The sequence below is a fragment of the Nipponia nippon genome, unplaced genomic scaffold, assembly GCF_047370975.1.
Source record: "Nipponia nippon isolate SJK-2023a ecotype South Korea unplaced genomic scaffold, ASM4737097v1 scaffold_4, whole genome shotgun sequence".
Taxonomy (NCBI): Eukaryota; Metazoa; Chordata; class Aves; order Pelecaniformes; family Threskiornithidae; genus Nipponia; species Nipponia nippon.
In genome coordinates, this window is record NW_028262358.1 from 113,756,710 (window position 1) to 113,776,938 (window position 20,229).

Here is a 20,229-nt window from a genome sequence, read left to right on the forward strand (position 1 = left end):
TCATGCGAGGTGACAGTAGAGTAAATAGGATGCGTGTTAACGAAAGTGAATTTCCTTCTACAGAGTCATTACTTTTGTCATGCTAACTTTCCATATCCTGTAAATATGAACCTCACCTCGAGCAGGAAACACATGTGCGCACATTCTTGTCATTGAAAAAAGTGATAGAAGACAAAGTTAGCTGGCACTGAACTTTTAGACTGCAATGTTTGTGAAAAGCCACAAACATACCAAGAGGAGATTTATATAGAAAACATGAAGAATGACGTTGTAAAGTAAGAGCTGAAAATGAACAGTGGTATTAGATTTTCTTAAATAAACCTGAGCATTCTGATTTCCTTTCCTTCAGGCTGAAACTTTTTCTTTTGCATATAATAGAACCTAAAAAACTTTAGTAATGAGAATTCATCTTTGAAGTCTTACAAGGTTTATAATACTGTACCTACACAGTCCTATAGCTGTTGAGGGCCAGTTTATGTTAGCATAAGCTGATATAGCTCAAACAAAATTAAAGGAACTGCTTGTGAAGTACTCGCATGTGTAAAATGTAACCTGTGTTTGTATATATACAGAAATATTAGGACTATTTTACAGAGCAGCAAAACTCCATCACTTCACAAACAATTGTTCTCAAGGGAGACTTTCTACACCTTGCACAGAAAAACATTGCACAGATTGAGTTTTAATGAAGTTTGGGAGTGGAACTTTAGGGAGACAAGGGAGAATCTAATGAAGAAAATCTCTGATAGCTTTAATTACAGAGAGATGACCTGCATGCAGTAAGGAAAAATGTGACTCTTCATCCCTGTTTTCCCATTCACAGCTGGACGCGTTAGGACTGTGCTGCACTCTGTGCTCTTCAGTAAGGCATAATGGTTGTGGTGGCCTGGATAAGTTGCTAAGAACAGCAGTAATGGGCTGGAAATATTGGTATAGCTATAGCAATAATACGTATTATGAAAGAAAAAGAAAGAAGAAATCTTACAATCTATTTGACAAAAATGTAACATGATTATAGAAATCTACCTTTCTATAGCAGCTGTCATCTCAAAACATATAGATGATGCTTGTAGTGATGAATGCAAGTTGTGGTAATCGGGGCTGAGGCTGAAATACGATGGCTTAATCTGGAAAGGAGTTCTCAAAATCCCCACTTTATTTCACAGATAACGTTTCATCAGTAGTGTTTCCTACAGCTTTGATTTGAGCCTTTGCTTAAAATTTCTGCCATTTTAGAGCAAGGGCCTGTTGCGATAAGCCAAGGGGTAATGGTTTTAAACTAAGAGAGGGTAGATTCAGACTAGATATAAGGAAGAAATTTTTCACAATGAGGGTGATGAAACACTGGAACGGGTTGCCCAAAGAGGTGGTAGATGCCCCATCCTTGGAAACATTTAAGGACAGGCTGGATGGGGCTCTGAGCAACCTGATCTAGTTGTAGATGTCCCTGCCAATTGCAGGTGGGATGGACTAGACGACCTTCAAAGGTCCCTTCCACCCCAAAGCATTCTATGATTCTATGATCTACACCCTTATTTCACAAATTAAGCCCATTCTAGGAAGCAGAAATAGTTACTCTGCTTCAGTCATGTGAGGGGCACAAACTGTCAACACATTCCTGATGCACACTAAGGGCAAGGCACAAGAGCAGAGCTCTACCTGCCAGCCTGGCCACTCCTTGTGATCGAAGCTGCCCTTGGAGCTGCCATGCAAAGGATGTGGACTGTTGAGCTTGTCCCGTTCATTTTCTGCAGAAGACACCTTGGGAAGGGCTGGGAATTTCTGCGCTTCAAATGATGCTCAGGGAGCAGCAGGAGCAGGGGCTGGACAGGGCTGTGGAGAACAGAGGGTGCCCTCATTCCTCCAGCACAGCCTCCCAGTGCCAGAGCCTGGGGTGGGGGACCAGAGTCAGCCACAGCCCTGCAAGGGCCAGACCCCCCTACCGTGATATTTGAATTATTTTGCAACTCTACGCCTGTAAGAAATTTTAATTTTAATAGAAACTAGTATATACTAGGCTAGAGCAAAAAGTTTTCTAAGAAAAGCAAAGCTCCTAAATTCTGTCTTCTCACTGGTTTTGTCAGAAAATAGTAATTATTTTTCTTAACAGTTATTTAAAAATCCAGGGACCCTTTTTAGTACAGGTCTGTTCCCAATCTTCATCAGAGGCTGGCATTTCTGGCAGTCCAGCAATGTCTGCTGGGACATTTCATTGCTTTTTGCCTCAGAGATCCATATATGGCACTACAGACATACAGATGTAACATGGGATCTATCACAAGTCAAATGTTTGTAGACATTTGTAAACATACAGGTCGGTTCTTGATCAAGCCTTGTACGGCTTTTCTTCTTTATAGGTATACACTTTCAGTTAGCTTTTGTTTATAAGCATGCTAAAAGAAAAGTAACAAAGTGTAGGGCTGGTGTCCCAACTGCGACCAGAGAGGTCACTTAAGAGAAGGCTTAGCCATTCAAAGGAAGTGGCAAATATGGGTCTTGGCAGCTGCGATGCAACCAGTTCTAAAAAGCCCTTACAGAAGTTCTAGTGAAATAGGATCTTCTATAAAAAAAAAAAAAAATTACTGCACATACTGAAGTGCTGATTGGAGGAAGTGACGCTAGGAACATTAGATTTTTGTGTCACAGTCAATGAGTATAGCCCTCAAGAGTCATTGCACGTCTTTAAAATGTTGCAACATTTTTTTTCTATTTTTTTTCTTTTTTTTTTTTTTTCCCTGTTGGGATGCCTTGTAACAAAGTCAGACCAGTTATGGTCGCAGGCTTAGGCTGCAGGAGGTATTCATTCCAACTGCAACAATATTTGTAAAAGAACACCCCTGGGATGTCTGCTGGCTTATTTCAAGATGATTTTTTTTATAGAGACCATCTTTCATTTGTATACTTGCTTAGTGGTTTTTTTTCTTTGTTCCCTTGGTTTTTCATGGAAAATCTAGTGTGCAAAATTCAAGACCGTTAAAAAATTGCCATATTAATAACTTTCCCAGAGATACAGGAGTTAGACATGATAGAGAATGCATGGAGGTGCAACGAAAAAGCCATATTACAATAAGCACTAATGTTCTTTAAAAGTAAAGCCAAAAAAAAGTCCTAAGCCACATAAAATCACTTCTAATAAAGTTTCACACTTCCCTGACTACTGCGAAACACAGGTTATTTTCTCTGTCTCACTTTCTTTCCTTTCTATGAAACTTCATTTTCTGGGTCTCTCTGTTTTCAATTCACGTGAAAGAGCAAGGTGTTAAACTTTGATCCATTACTATGATGTCCGACGCTTCCAAGGTCCAGGCTTATGGGATGGGGAACAGAACCAGGTCACCCAACTGGCAGCTGCCAAAGAGAGCAGTCTCCTCATTATGAAGGCATATGAGCAAATATAAACAATACTGACATAAAAGCTTATAAAACACAGTTTTAATGTAAATATAGGAACACATGTATTTATGTAATATTAGATTCTAAAGGTTTCTCTCATCCCTCATCTGACTAACTTATAGATGCTTCACAGTCCTCTGGCTAAGGATATGTATGTACCTCCTTCAATATTAAATCTTCAGGCTGCACAAGAGCCGGTACTCATCTGAACTGGTACAGTTCTTCAGAACTGCCTTTGAAGGATATTCAGATTCAGTCCTCCATCTCTTTTCCTTCTTTACAGATTTCTTGGTCTTCAATTCCATCAGGAAGGTGTTTCAACTTTCCTGTCATTACATGGTTGTTCAGCCCCTTGCATTTTAGAAACATAATGTGCTTTTGTCATGGTCATATGCAGTTATTAGCTGCCTAGTAGTAAATGTGGCATTTTCTTGACACTGAAGCCAGTTTGACAGTGAAGCCTACTCATCCTCCTCCTTCCTGCTTTCTACTCCCTCTTCTCCTCCTGATTGCTGGACTTTCAGATTATGCCAGTTATTTTTAACTCCCATGGTTTGACTGATCTTCTTACAATCCAATTTCACAAGGAATTGGACTGGCACAACTGAAGATTTAATTAATTGGGGCAAAAACGAAGGGGATTCTTCTGTGCTGAACCAAGCATTTAGTAAAATATTCATCCCAGCAAGGCTTTATTCAACTCTCAGTCTTTGTTTACAGGATATAGTAAATTTAGGTTTAGGACTCTTAGCACCAGATCAAAATATAATGAACATATGATAATAATAATTATTCTAGTATAAACTAGCTGTGTAAATTCAAGTCTCTTTTAATGAGTAATTTATGTGAGGCATGGACCTTACAGTGGTAGGTTTTATGCATAGTAAGTCATTGTCTATCTGATCCACTTTATGCTGCATCAAATGCTTGCCGTTCTCCCATGTTCAGCATAAAGATGGCAGAAAGACATAAAGCCAACATAAATTTTGTGTCATATGTTCAAGACTAATTCTGTGAAAGTATGATTGTCTTCCTGTTTTTAATCCAAACCAGTTTAAAATTCTTGGGTGATCAAAAAAATGCGCAGTCAAGTATTGATAATCATATCCCTATTTTCTCAGTGTGAAACTCTTCATATGATGAGACTTAATAAGAACATGTGAAATGACAATCATACTTTATACAAATATGTAAGTACAATTAATCTTTCTGACTTCTAACAACCCCAGACAACGTGGTAACAAGTCATTTCAGAAGGAATGTAACTCCTCCCTCCAACTCCATCCTTGAGGGATACCATACTATATGATTCATCTGACCTAACTTTAGATGTCTACATCTGAGCTAGCCATACTTTATAGACAATGAAGAGAAATGTGCATGTGATTCATCTGACCTATTTTAGCCACATACTTTAATTGCAGTCTAGAAATGTGTTGTAGACTATAAAATTAGTCTATGGAGACTATAAAATTAGTCTATGGAGACCTGATCAGATGAAGATGTCTAAAATAGTTCAGATGAATACCATTTAAACTATCTGAAAGCAGAGACCAGACTATGTAAGACATTCCACAAAGGAAGGGGGGGAAAAACAATAGGATTGGATCTTAAAGCTACTTAGTGCCAGGGAAAATTATAGGTGTTGGGTGCTTGCTGAGCCATTTTTGTGTTGTAAAGGGATTCATAAACACAAAATATCCTCCGTTCACTTGCTCGCACATAAGCATCCACTGCTTTTTGAGATGTCTTGGGTATTTGAAAGAACTGAAGAGGTTTGCCAAATACAGCATAGGTTATCTAAGCCATTTTGGAGTGGCAGGTAGGGACAAGGTCAAACACTAAGACATATCAAACAATCCTAGATGCCAACGTGTGAGTAACCACAGCAGCTCTCTACTGTCCTTGTAAAAAGATATCTAGGGTGGGATTCAGCTCCAGAAGGAGTCACCTACATTTAGGTTTCTACCTGTACGAGTCTGTATGTGTACTCGGTGTCTAAAGATCTTGTTGTAGTCAACAAAACCTAAAGCTTGATTTGGCCCCTGCATATAGGTGAGTAATGATGTATGAGATGCCCCAGAGCATCATATCTTGCCCCCAAAAACCACTACAAAAACACAAGTCTTCCACAAGTCCTATGTCATTTCTTAAATAGCAGCAGATGGCAATTTTTGCAACGACTGAATTGAGCTGAGGATGTCCAAATTTGGATTTGAATCCCATTCCTATATTGTGCCACTCAGTACTGTAAAGAAGAAATAATATTTTATAAAGTCTAAGCAATCGTCTAAAGTAAAGTTTATTTTTAGAATTATTTAACAAGACTATTCAGTTCAGAAAAGACTGTCAATGGAAGAGACTTTATCAAGTGAGATAAATGCACTGAACCTTCTCCAGGTTCCTGTCCAACATAATTAATTTGCATTGTTCTGTATGTAAGATCATATATCAATTTGTATCAATTGCACGTTAGCTTCAAATGTTAGCAGGTCAGCATGTTAAATAGATAGAATAGAAAAATAGGATCGTTAAGGTTGAAAAAGACCCTTAGGATCATCAAGTCCAACTGTTAACCTAACACTGACAAGTCCACCACTAAACCATGTCCTCAAGCACCACGTCTATACATCTTTTAAATACATCCAGGAATGGCGACTCAACCACTTCCGTCAGCAGCCTGTTCCAGTGCTTGACTACTCTTTCGGTGAAGAAGTTTTTCCTAATATCCAATCTAAACCTCCCCTGGCGCAGCTTGAGGCCATTTCCTCTCGTCCTATCACTTGTTACTAGAGAGAAGAGACTGACACCCACCTCACTACAACCTCCTTTCAGGGAGTTGTAGAGAGCAATAAGGTCTCCCCTCAGCCTCCTCTTCTCCAGACTAAACAACCGCAGCTCCCTCAGCCGCTCCTCATAAGATTTGTGCTCTAGACCCTTCACCAACTTCATTGCCCTTCTTTGGACATGCTCCAGCACCTCAATGTCCTTGTTGTAGTGAGGGGCCCAAAACTGAACACAGTACTCGAGGTGTGGCCTCACCAGTGCCGAGTACAGGGGCACTATCACCTCCCTGGTCCTGCTGACCACACTATTCTTGATACAGGCCAGGATGCCATTGGCCCTCTTGGCCACCTGAGCACACTGATGGCTCATGTTCAGGCAGCTGTCAGCCAACACCCCAGGTCCTTTTCCACCAGGGAGCTCTCCAGCCACTCTTCCCTAAGCCTGGTGTTGCTATACATCTACTTTGGAATGTTTAATGAATAAATGAATCTCCCATAACCAATATTCTTTCTTCAATAGCATCAACTTTATCATGATGGCCAAATTCACACCTTTTTAATGTGGCATTTGGCCCATTACTATCCTCCATTGTTTGTGTTATATTGTCTGTTGTTTCTCTGCCATAACATTTGATCACTTATGGTAGACTTATTCAGTCATTTTGAAACATTTTAGTGACCTTAAAGCAGAGTACAAAAATGCAAAAAAGGTCCATTTTCGAGTCCCATAAATACATCCTTTGTTTCTAATATCCAAAACATTAATTTCCCATTTTAAGATACCATCTCATGTTGTCTGTACATTTTATGATGAATGTCATGTATTATTGGAAAGATTTAAATCTAATTTGTGCCATGTTTTATAATACCTGGAATACAGGTAACATACTTCATGTTTGCATGTGGAAATTTAGAAGTCTGCTTCTAATAGAATGACAAAAGATTTTTTTTTTTAATAGTTCAGCCCAAGTTATTTCTAGATATAGTTTATGCTCAAGAGACATGCATTTTTTACTATTTTATTTATAACCTTTAATGTCATACAGAACACAAGCATTGGAAAAGGTGCATGTTTTACATAACAGTATAACACAAGTGAATACCCCGTAATCCAGAGATTTCTACATACTGCCATCACTGACCTCTGGAAAATATCAAGAGGTGAATAGTAGAGGTGAAGACCTTGCCCACACAGTAATTTTGAGCATTAGTCAGAACTCTGAATATAAATAATTCCTAGATATTATTCTCATATGAATACTGGAAAATAATATGCTTTATGAGGGTCTTAAATCCATGGCAATATTTATTCCCCCACTTACTGTGATAATAAAGCAATCACTAAATAAAGATTCGGATCTGGCTTAAAATTTATTCACATTTGAGGCAATTTACTCTGTGTTAATGCAAGTGCATAATATAGATCTTGTTGCTTAGAGACATGACAAGACTGGACTATCTGCAAAATAGGAACTCACTACAAACACATATTTCAGGGTCCTGAGCCAATCTTCCAAACACTATGTCTGCTTTTTCCCCCATCCTGTCTCTCCTCCCTTCCCAGCAAACTCATAAAGATCTGAGCTGAGAAACCCTTTGCCAAGATTCACCTTTATTATTAATTTCCTGAATTGAATAGATTAAAATACCCCAAATCCCTCATCCTACTCCCCTTTTTTTCTGCTTTTCTCTTCCATGAAGGCTGATAAAATAATAGCTGCAAAGTTTTTTTTCCTATAGTAGGGATGAATGGACCTTTGATCAATGGAGTCACAGTTTTTTAAGATTGACTATCCCAGTGCACTTCACCATGGTGGGTAGTGGTGTGGGTGTCGATCTCTTTTCCTAAGTAACAAGTGATAGGACGAGAGGAAATGGCCTCAAGTTGCGCCAGGGGAGGTTTAGACTGGACAACAGAAGAAGTTTCTTCACCAAAAACGTTATCAAGCACTGGAACTGGCTACCCAGAGGAGTGGTTGAGTCCCCATCCCTGGAGGTATTCAAAAGACCTGTAGATGTGGCGTTTAGGGACATGGTTTAGTGACGGACTTAGTAGTGTTAGGTTAACGGTCGGACTCGATGAACTTAAGGGTCCTTTCCAACCTAAATGATTCTATGATTCTATGATTCTCTTAAGAAGAGGATGGAAAATGAACAAATGAATACTTTTTAGAAAGGCTTCTTGCAATGCTTATTAAGTTTGATGTTTCTTTGTTGAGGTAATATTGCTGTACATGCAATGTTATTTTGTATCTAAACATTTTCTTTTCTTGCATGTTCCAAGTACAGGCATAGAAAAAATAATGGCAATATTTGAACAATCCAAAAAGGGATGAATTTCAGAGATTCCTTGAAATTCATCAGGGACTTTCCTATTATCTTTGGCTTTACATAAAGACACAAATCTACTTGTGATGAGTTGCAACGCAAAACTCAGAGACAAATGTCCTGGGCCTGTCTTTCAAAGATATGCCAAAAAAATATTGTAGTTAGACATTTTCCCACAAGTAAGAAAGTTTCCCCTCACCTGTATCGATATAAAGACAGGCTGTATATTAATTGTGTGACATGCTCCCCAGCAGGACTTGTATGTTGAACTTAAGTCTGCCAATCAGACAGACATTTAATGGCCTACATTTTCCCACTGAAGTCAGTGGGAATGAATGCCTTTGGGAACCTGTTCCCTGAAGAATGCAGAGAAGGTGTAGGACATACCCTCCCAGGTAAAATTGATCTTGACATTCATGCAGGAATGTTGAGAAGAAAGCTACCTGAGCTTTATGGAGCAACCCACTAATAGAAGAGCCACAAGGTCTGAATAAGCATCAACTGTCTTAAGTTTCAACCAGTAATACCAAACTGAGTGTATTGGGTGTGCCTGAGAAGCTCTTTTGATCCTCCTTTCTCCCAACATGAAACAAATTCCTGTTCCCCAGGATCAAAACTCGCTACTTTGTGTCATGCAGTTGTTCTGGGAAGCTTGGGTAAAATTATTTTTAGGACTGCGAATAATGTTAATAATGCACACATTCTGCACAAGTTGCCATGCTCCAGAACTCCTTTCTCTTGTAACATAGCTTGTTTCTGACCATAAAAATCAATGTAGATAAATTTTGTCTTTCAAAGAAAAGAAAAAAGATTGAGAAACACTGTGGGGACAGTTAAATATTATTTCCTGAACCTGAAGACTTACGATGAAAGTTTAAATTCTAGGTAATCATAGTGATGCATTCTTGCTTAATCTGAACCACACCAGCTGAATTTACTTCCAGCCCCTCTCTGCCTCCTGATAACACAGGGGCAGATGTGCCATTGCTGAATGAGTTCTACCCTATTTCTACTGAATCTACTGTTTAGCTAAATTTTTATATTTGTTGTTCATTTATTACTATCTTTTTTTATAAGCCTGTATATGCATCCTGTAATCTTTTTATAATCTCTGTTAACCTGTTGTTTTAGGACACCACATAAAATAAATCAGGTGGCATAAAACAGTGCCATCTTGTGGCACTCATCAGTTGTATAGATATTTCCGAGTTTTTCAATTACATTACTTTAAAGTCAACATTTTCAAGAGTATTAATTTTTGTTGTGACATAATTAGCAACCCTAATTTTAAGGTCTTCAAGATTATTCTTGAAATGTTGTCCAAACAAACAGTTAAACAAAATTTCCCTGCTCACCCAGGAACATTTTTGAGATCTTTTATTTCACTTTTGACAAGTTTTCATACTCTTAAATAAAAAGACAAAATCCCTACCTCTTCTGAAAGACATTTCAGGATTTGGAAGTAAGCAAACTGTCTAATCATGCTATGAAAAAATATTGTTAAAAGGGTAGTTTAACAGGTTGCCCTGATAAAAATGGGGTTCATGGAAAATATTCTTTTTGAAATGGGTGAAGAGTGTCCTGGACACTGACATACTGTGGACAAAGCACTGAACATCTGAATTACTGAAATGGTTTCAAGAATCTATCTACTATTGCATCCATTTATCTAGCTAGCTATTTTTCTCCCCCAGAACTGTGGAACTAACCATTTTTCCCCTTTTTTACTCTGTGTTGCTCCTGATGAGAAGGTTAGCACCTGGGAAGGAGGAATCTGATTCACTGTTTATGAGTATGATATGCACTCAAAATAAATTAAAGGATTAGAAGGAGGGCCTTCTCTTGACTTCTGTTCTCCGCTTGACCTTGAGTTAGAAAAGGTAGCACGAGATTTTCAAAAGCACTTGGCCTTGACCTAGTTACCCTCTAATTAAATCATTTCTAAAACTCACACGCAGTAAGAGGTCATTTAGGCCATCACTGCAGACTTTAAAATTAGTTCTGTTGCTTATTTATGCTTCAGTTCCTCCCCTCTGCGTAATGGATGTAATAATTACCTGCTCTGTAGGAGTTCCACAAAGCTTCATTAGTGTTGGATAAAACTAACTACCGAAGTGCAAAGTGGTGTGTGCTTCTACCGCAGTTACATTTGGTCCGCATCTGCCCACATGATATTTTGCTGTACAGCTCATAGGAGGGATTCTCCAGCTTATAGAATTTCATTAAGATATTATCTTAAGAATAAATAACATGGCTTACATGATAAGATTATTAATTAAATAATAATTGCAGTTAACTACAGTTTTTCTCTGGAAATTCACTTACAACCCAACACAACAACATTACAATTATATTACAGCAACAAAGTACCACCAGTGTTAGGTTTATATGCAACTGATTTTTATGTGTTGCAGTGAAGCCTAAGAATGTACTGGACTGTATTAGTAAGACTACAGCCAACAGGAAGGAGGACGTGACTATTGCTATCTATTCCGCATAGCACTTGTAAGTGCATCTAAAGTACTAAGTCCAATTTTATGCTCCCCAGTACGACAGCAATTAATTGAAATGAGTACGGCAGAGGGCCATTAAGATGATCAGGGACTGGAGTACATGACATGAAAGTGCCTTCCTTGATTTGCTGCTTACTAACAGAGAGGGTCTCGTGGATGAAGCGGCGATTGGTGGCTGCCTTGGCCACAGCAACCACGAAGCGGTCAAGTTTAAAATCTATGCTAACAGGAGGAAAACTGCCAGCAAGACCTCAACTCTGGATATGAGGAGAGCTGACTTCAGGCTGCTCAGGCAACTACTTAGTAAGGTCCCCTTGGAAAAAGCTTTTGAAGGTGCTGGGGTCCATCAGTGCTGATCATTTTTTAAGTATCACCTCCTAAGAGCACAGGAGCAGGCAATTCCAAAATGTCAGAAGTCAAGCGGGTGAGGTAGAAGGCTGGCTTGGCTGAGTAGGGTTTTTCTTCTAGAACTAAGGCAAAAAAAGAAAATGTATGGCTAGTGGAAGCAAGGTCAGGTGACACGGGAGGACTACAGAGATGCTGTTCGCCACTGTAGGGAGGAAATATGTGCAGCCAAAGGTCAATTAGAGCTGAATCTGGCCAGTACTGTGAAGGACAATAAAAAGGGCTTTTTAGAATATGTTAATAGCAAAAGGCAGGCCAGAAATAACATTGGCCTGTTACTTGATGAGCATGATCACCTCACAAACAGGGACACAGACAAAGCAGAGACGTTTAATGCTTTCTTCGCCTTGGTCTTCAACACCAATGATGGGCTCTGGGACCGCCAAGCTTTCGATACTGTCTCTCACTGTATCCTCCTGGACAAAATGTCCAGCATACAGCTGGATAAACACATAATCCGATGGGTGAGCAATTGGCTGATGGGTCGGACTCAAAGGGTTATACTAAATGAGGTTAGATCGGGCTGGCAACCAGTCACTAGCGGGGTTCTGCAGGGATCCATCTTGGGGCCAGGGCTCTTTAATATCTTCATAAATGACTTGGATGCAGCGCTTGAAGGTTTGTTACCTAAGTTTGCTGATGTCACAAAATTGGGAGGAGCTGTTGACACTCTTGAGGGCAGAGAGGCCCTGCAGAGAGATTGGGACAAATTAGAGAGCTGGGCAATCACCAACCATATGAAGCTTAACAAGTGCAAGTGCTGGATTTCGTGCCTGGGACATGGCAGCCCTGGATGTACATACAGACTGGGGAACGAGAAGCTGGAGAGCAGCCCTGTGGAGAGGGATCTGGGGGTTCTGGGTGACGGCAAGTTGAACATGAGCCAACAGTGTGCCCTGGCAGCCAAGAGGGCCAACCGTGTCCTGGGGTGCATCAAGCACTGTATTGCTAGTGGGTCGAGGGAGGTGATTGTCCCGCTCTACTCTGCACTTGTACGGCCTCATCTTGAGTACGGTGTGCAGTTTTGGGTGCCACAGTACAAAAAGGATATGAAGTTACTAGAGAGTGTGCAGAGGAGAGCCATGAAGATGGTGAAGGGTTTAGAGGGGAAGCCGTACAAGGAGCGGCTGAAGTCACTTGGTCTGTTCAGCCTGGAGAAGAGGAGACTGAGGGGAGAGCTCATTGTGGTCTACAGCTTCCTCACAAGAGGAAGAGGAGGGGCAGGCACTGATATCTTCTCCCTGACACCCAATGATGGGACCTGAGGGAACGGCAGGAAGATATGCCAGGGGAGGTTTAGGTTGCATATTAGAAAAATGTTCTTCCCCCAGAGGGTGGTGGAGCACTGCAACAAGCTCCCCTGGGAGGTAACCACGGCGCCAAGCCTGACAATATTCAAGAAGCATTTGGACAACGCCCTCAGACATACGGTGTGAATTTTGGGGTTGTCCTGTGCAGGGAGAGGAGTTGGACTCAATGATCCTTGTGGGTCCCTTCCAGCTCAGGACATTCTATGATTCTATGATTATATGAAGACAGTTGTAGTGGGATGGGTTCATCTAGCCTGAAGAAGAGCAGGCAAAGGAGGATGCAATTGCTTTTTTTCAGCTATTTAGTAGCTGTTTATAGAGAAAATGGAGCCAGATTCCTCTTGGACATGCACAGCCTCCAATGGTAGGGGCAATGGGCACAAACAGCAGTTAAAATTCCAATTAAGTAGTAAGACAAAACCAATTGCTACAATAAGACTGATGAAACACTGGAATGGGTTGCCCAGAGAGGCTGTGGAATCTCCATCCTTAATGAGACACAAAATTTGATGTGGCAAAACCCAGAGCAGCCTTGTGATTTCAAAGTTGGATTCAACTTTGAGATTGGCACTACTTTGAGTGGGGAGTTGGATCACATGACTTCCAAAGATCCATTTCAACCTAAATTATTCCATGACACTCTCATTCTATCTCAGTAAATGCGTTTTAATGTTAACAGAAATTACAACAGTCTTCTCAGGCAGTAAGAGCATTGGTTCCTTCATCTTCCCATAAACCTTAGTATTTTTGTTTCCACTTCTATTGGAGCACAGTGGCAATTGCACTGTGCCATCTGGAATACACTAATAACTCTAGTGCTACTGATTTCATTTTTTGAATATTAATGACATAAAATAATTTCCCACTTTTTTATTCTGTCCCCCAGCAATGTGATGCTGTGCTTATAAACCCCTTAATATTATCATTTGGAATCCTAGAATAGTCACACTGGAACTAAGAGAAAAAAAAACAAAAAACAAAAAACACAACAATTTTTCATTCCAGAAAGCAAAGCCTCTAAGGAATTTAAGAGGATGTTTTAGGACGAAAATATTTTGGCATTCATAATGATGGCTCTTGCTCTACCTTTTGCAGATATATACTATTATCTAGAGTCCTATGTTCTTGATATATTCACAATAAAATCCAAAGTAGAAGGAATTTATTTACTGTAAGCTTTGTAGACTGTATATTTGTCGTGGTTTAACCCCAGCCAGCAACTATGAACCACACAGCCGCTCACTCACTCCCCCCCAGTGGGGTGGGGGAGAGAATTGGAAGGGTGAAAGTCCGACAACTCCTGGGTTGAGATAAGAACAGTTTAATAATTGAAGTAAAATAAAATAGAATGATAGTAGTAGTGGTAGTAATAATAATAATAATAATAAAATACAATAATAATGTACCAAGCAAGTGATATACGACACAATTGCTCACCACCCCCTGACTGATGCCCAGCCTGTTCCTGAGGAGCAATCCCTTCCCCCCCGGCCAACTCGCCCCAGTTATATACTGAGCATGACGTCATATGGTGTGGAATAGCCCTGTGGCCAATGTGGGTCAGGCCCCCTGGCTGTGCCCCCTCCCAGCTTCTTGTACGCCATGCAGAGCATGGGAAGCTGAAAAGTCCTTGACTGGTGTAACCACTACTTAGCAACAACTAAAACATCAGTGTGTTATCAACATTATTCTTGTACTAAATCCAAAACACAGCACTATACCAGCTACTAAGAAGAAAATTAACTCTATCCCAGCTGAAACCAGGACAATATTCCATTTGGTCTACATATCCCATGCCACCAAAGGAAAAGTAAAAAATGGAAATTTTCCTGAGGTGATTTCTGTTTGACATGTGTCTTTCATGGTGTAAACAGCTTGAATTTTGGGGCACATGGATAGAACTATTCTTAAATGTGGTTCTAGACAGGCTCTATTTTGCTTTCTCCCTCTGTACAACTTAGTCTTGCCTTTGCCCTCAACAACACCTCCATGCTGCCTCAATTTACAGGGAGAAATCAGGTGTTTTGTGTCAAAAAAAAGGCATTTCTGGAAGACAGCCTTCCTCCTTCATCTTATTTCCTCTTCAAGGTATAGATCAATCAAGGCTACTTTTGTGCTCATCAAAAACATTTGGTACAGTCCTCTTTATAACTGTACTCAGGTCCACACGGATTATAATTGTACGTTAGTGACTCAGCACAGATAATAAAAATATTTTTTCCCCAATGATTTGCATGAAATGCCTGCCATAAAACTAATCTTTACAGAATTAATGTAAGAAAAATCAAGAAGCAGCAAATAAAGACCAGTAGTAACACTTCTTTAATGTAGCAATTTACATGCACATAGTTAGTAAGACATCTAAAGTAGGGGTCTTGGGAATTACAAGATGAGATGAGATTGCGTTTTCATCATAAAAGTCTAATGGTCTCTAATGGGGAAGTATCGGAGTTGGTGAAACCAGACCTTTTGGAGAAATTCTGCTGGGATTTCCTAAAGAGCAAACATGCTGGAGTATGGCTTCTACATTACAAGGCAGGGTAATAAGCCTAAAACAAATGTGGAAGGTTAAAAACCTATTTTTACATCTGTGTCTTCTAGTGCTAAGTAAAGATGATGCTGATAAGTAGGATTAGAGCTTGTCCTTCCACAGGCATTTTCTGGACAGTGCTTGCCCTGTGGTAATAGCAGATTAGTGCCTGATACACAAGCATGCAGCTGTACAACTGACCACTAATTTATTTTAGCACTTCAACCACAGTATGCAACTCTTGACATATTGAGTGTCTCTCGTGTTCAGAAATAAATGATAAAACATACGACAGTTGCCTACATTTTATGAGGATTGGGAGGATATTTATGTAAAACACATGTTGTTTTTGTATGTGGGGCCAAGACCTGCCTCACTGAGCTTGTGTGTGTGTGAATAACCTGTTCTTCACCCCGGGGATGAGTATTAGTGCAAGCTGGCACTATCCAGCAGATGGTGCTCAGTGCTAACAAAAAGAAATTACAAAAAAGAAGAATCAGGGAAAGCACTTTTTTTTGTTTACATTTTCCTGTGACTAACATCTATTTTGGTGTCATTTTTTTGTGGTTTATCACCCTGCAGCTAATATTACAATGTCGTTCACAAGTGATCATAATGAGTTTTAGGTGGTAGATAGGTGAGGTGGTGTTGATTAGCTGTTGACAGATCTTCTGCAAGCTCCTTAATGGCATCCTGTGGGATTCAGACTGCTTTGAGATTCCTATAAACCAGACTCCATCATAATGTGAGTAGAAATGACAGTTAATTGCTGTGGAATAGCACCGGATTTTTAAAGAGAAACTCTGCATATCCTTTAGAGATCTAGTCCTAGTACAGTCTATTCACTATATTACATGAAATAATATTTGGCATAAGAGTCACATCTTTTAAATGCTTGAAGTCAGTATTAACAAAAATCCTCAGAATATGCCTTGGGATATTGATTAGAAAAAAATATTAAAAATAAGTCAAATATTGTCCGTATTTACAAGTGACTTGCTTTCCAGTCAAATTAGATATTATAAAGCAAAGCCAGATACATCTCAGATATTTATTTTGTCTTTGTACAAGAAAAAAGAGCCTTGAGTTCTGTTGTCAATGGGCTCTAACTTGGAAACTGCCTAGCAGATTTTTAGGAGACTGGACCTGTCATATCTCCATGCCTAAGGGACAGTGCAAGAGCCACTGGCAGCCAGGCAGTGCTGCGGAGTCCATGTAGAGGACACAGACTGGCGTTTCATTGCCTCTAAAGACACCATGTTGGAAACTGTGTCCTTGCTGGCAAGCACAGTAAGAACTACTTGCTGTTGCCCTGGTGCAGAAATACCAGGACACGTCCTCAGGGATGGTCATTCCCTTTTTAGTGCACTGCTCTCTTCTCCCATGGAAGATCTAACTTCATGTTTCATTTTGACCTTTTAAAGACATCACTGTGTTGACGTTTGCTCCTCTTTTTCTTTTCCTCCTCCATCAATGCAGAAAATAACTGTAATAATCCCAGGCCTAGGGAGAGATCAGAGGCAGATGCCTGAAGTTACTGATAATAAAACAACAGCTACTGAATCATCTCCCTTCAGAAATCAGGTTAATCTCAGATCTCACTACATTTAATATGTAAGAAATCTTTATTCTGGTCTGTATCCTAACTCAAAGATTGATGTGTAAATAGCAGAAACAGAATAAAAAGTGTAGAATAAAAAAGTGATTTCTTTTTCTTTCTTTTGCTAAATAAAAATCTTCTGAAGCTAGAGATCTTGCTCCTCCTGCCTTATATAGGGCTAAGAGTGAGTGCAGAATCCTTGTGACAGGGCCTTGCTTTAAATAATGTTGTTAGTGCCTAGGACCTAAACACTGGGTATAGTAGATATATTGCTGTGTTCCAAAGCAATCATACAATGTCATAAGGTAAATTAACCTGTGTAAACCCCCAAAATCTGTCTACTCTCAGCAATTACACTGGTGGCATATAAAACCTGGTAGAAAAATGTACCATCGTAAAAGCCTGTATCAAATTGGGATTTTGACAAGTTTGTCATTGACAGTATGCTTTTATTTGCTAAGCAGTAGGTTTTCTCAGCTGTAATATACATATACATACGTACTTTTCAAACAAAAAGATATGTTAAGATTTTCAGGAATGACATCAACAATTTATATAATATTGCACTGAGGTAATTTGCTGTCTCTTAAAGGCCAGTTCTAAGAAATGTTTCACTGGGAGGAGTGGATAATAATAATGACTTCCTTTTTTAGGGGCGTGATGATGAAGGAGTAAGAATAAAGAGTAAATTAAACTCATTTATTTAACAAAACCCCATGGTCCTGACCCAGCTCCCTCTACGGCAAACTGCAGATGACCATATAGCATCGCAGTAGGCCATGTGTCTGCATTTGGTGGCCCTGTGGCCCAGAGACAAGGTTTTTATAGAGTTTTTCTCCTGGTTCAGAGTGCCTGCAGCACAACTAGGAACAGCAGGTATGGGGCAGCCTGCCCGCTACCCCAGCATGAGCGAGAGTAAGGGGTGCTTGTGGATGGGGAAATGGGTAGGGCAGAGGGAACAAAACTTGGGGTAAACTGCCCCCAAGATTGTCCTAGGATTTGTCTTGGAGACATGTTGTTGGAGATTTCCAGAAAAAGGCTGGGAAATGAACAGTGCTGCGGTGTAGGAAAAGGGTCTCAGCGCTCAGCGTCCCTCCTAGGACATGCCTAGTTCTGCAGTGCAGATATCTAAAGACACCGTGGAGGAGGAAAAGACAGCTGTGGATTCAATATCCTGATAATAAGGGCAATCCACCAGAGCTGAGCAGGTGTACGGATGCAGCAGCCTGCATGATAAAAAAGGGCAGAGATTGAGAGAGACAATTTCTCCTGAATCAAACCCTCCAGACTCCATCCATAGTCAATAGAATGATGTGTGGACCCCTATGTTAGTGGCTCAAAGTGACCAGAGGTAGAACGAATAGATGAAACAAAATTAATTAAGTAGATCATACTAATCAAATTAATAGTGTTCACTGTAGAAGTTCCTTGGACACTTCTGTATTGCAATGTTCATTCCATCCATGCAAAAAGTAGGAAATCTATCAGATGAGCAACCTTCTGTTCCCAGGACAATTCACAGCTTCTGGGGATTATATCAAATATGATTAAAGTAGAATTTAAAAAGATCGCTATGGTAGGACAATGTTAGCACTTATGTATTGTATTGTATTATATTAATCATATTATATTATATTATATTATATTATATTATATTATATTATATTACATTACATTACATTACATTATATTACGTTACGTTACGTTATGTTACGTTACGTTACGTTACGTTACGTTACGTTACGTTACGTTACGTTACATTACATTACATTATGTTATTATTCATTTAATTATAATTTCAGCATCAAGCATAGTCTCCTTTCACCAGGATGAGTCGTAATAGCAATAGACTTTATTTTAAGAGTAGAGCTAAAAAGCCACTTTGGATTAAGGTAGAGAATGAATCTAATCTGTAGCAGATATTCCTGAATACCAATATGTTTCAAAATCATCATTAGAGTATTTTGTCACTTATTCAGATTAGTCCAGAAATCAAATCAACCTAAATGTGAATAAGATACATTTATTTAAAAACAGGAATATTCAGAAGGAGTTGCTGAATTAATTTCATGTGTAGACAAGCTCTCAAGAAGCCAGTAAAAAAGCAAGGAGTATCAAACGTGTGCTGAAAGGAGGGAAAGAAAACATTAAATAGAAATACAAATGGAATTTGACAGGAAGTTGAGTCTGAGTATTTATAGGTGACAGGGTGTTAACGTATTATGCAAAAGGAAACACAAAGCTGGTTTCTTTTTCTAGATATTGCACAAAAACCAGTTTGGTAGAAGCATATTCTATCTACACTGCCATGTTCCTTCTCCAGCTAAAATGGAGCAGCCTTAAGAAATGAAGTCCAGACCATCTTTATTATCCTGCATAATTCCTCAGGGTGCTGGAGGAAGGCCAGTGAGTGTAATTCCAGAGAAGATGTCTGCATCAGCATGATGATTATAATGCTTTGTGCCCTTCCAGTACTGCCTTTTGCTGGCCTATCTTCAAAAATCAGTGGACCTTTTTATTAGCAAAGATGAGTCTTTCAGATGATGCCTGAAGGGTTAATGCTTTATGACCCACAGGTGCAGGTAGAACTTTACAGCTGCTTGGCAGTAGAAAGGCAGGATGCTAATGTCTGAAATTGTGTGGCCAGTTACTAATGGACCAAATAAACCACCCCTGTAAGCAAATCTTCGTGTCCTTGCAACATAAAACTAGGCTTTGCATGTTGTGATAAACCGCTTAGAAATTAAAAGCTCCCAGTGTGAGTCTACAGGGTCTATTATGTTCTTTATGTCATGTGAAACATGCTGTAGTCTCATGGTCAGCTGTTGCTCTGATTCCCACAGTGGTTTTAGATGGGCTGGAGAAAGCCATCCAGTCTTTTCTTCAGTCCTCCTTCTCCCTGGTGGCAATTTATGACAACCACTAGGGTAGGTCTCAGATCTGAGTTGCTCAGGAAAGGATTGCCACAATTTTTTATGTGAATTCACAGTCCAGATAATCTGAAAACAATTTGACCCTGAACTATAGTTTGGAAAAACTATCAGAAAACTACTGCCTGCTAATACCATACAGTTATTTTTTTCAAACTGTACGATATCCTGTAGACCTTTTTACTTTGGCTAACTTTAAGGTGATCATCCTTTTAATGGGAAATATGGATGTTACAGCTTTTCAGCACGTTTACCTCCCATATGATTAACTATGTGAAAGCATACTGTAGCATTTATAATTGACAAATTCTCATTTATCCAGAGACAGTTTATCCTTGCAGATTAGAGCTTGCAGATTAGACACTGGAGCTTGCTCTGCTTGGACTATTAATTATGAGTACAAGCATAGTAGCATGTAAATGCAGTTATATTGC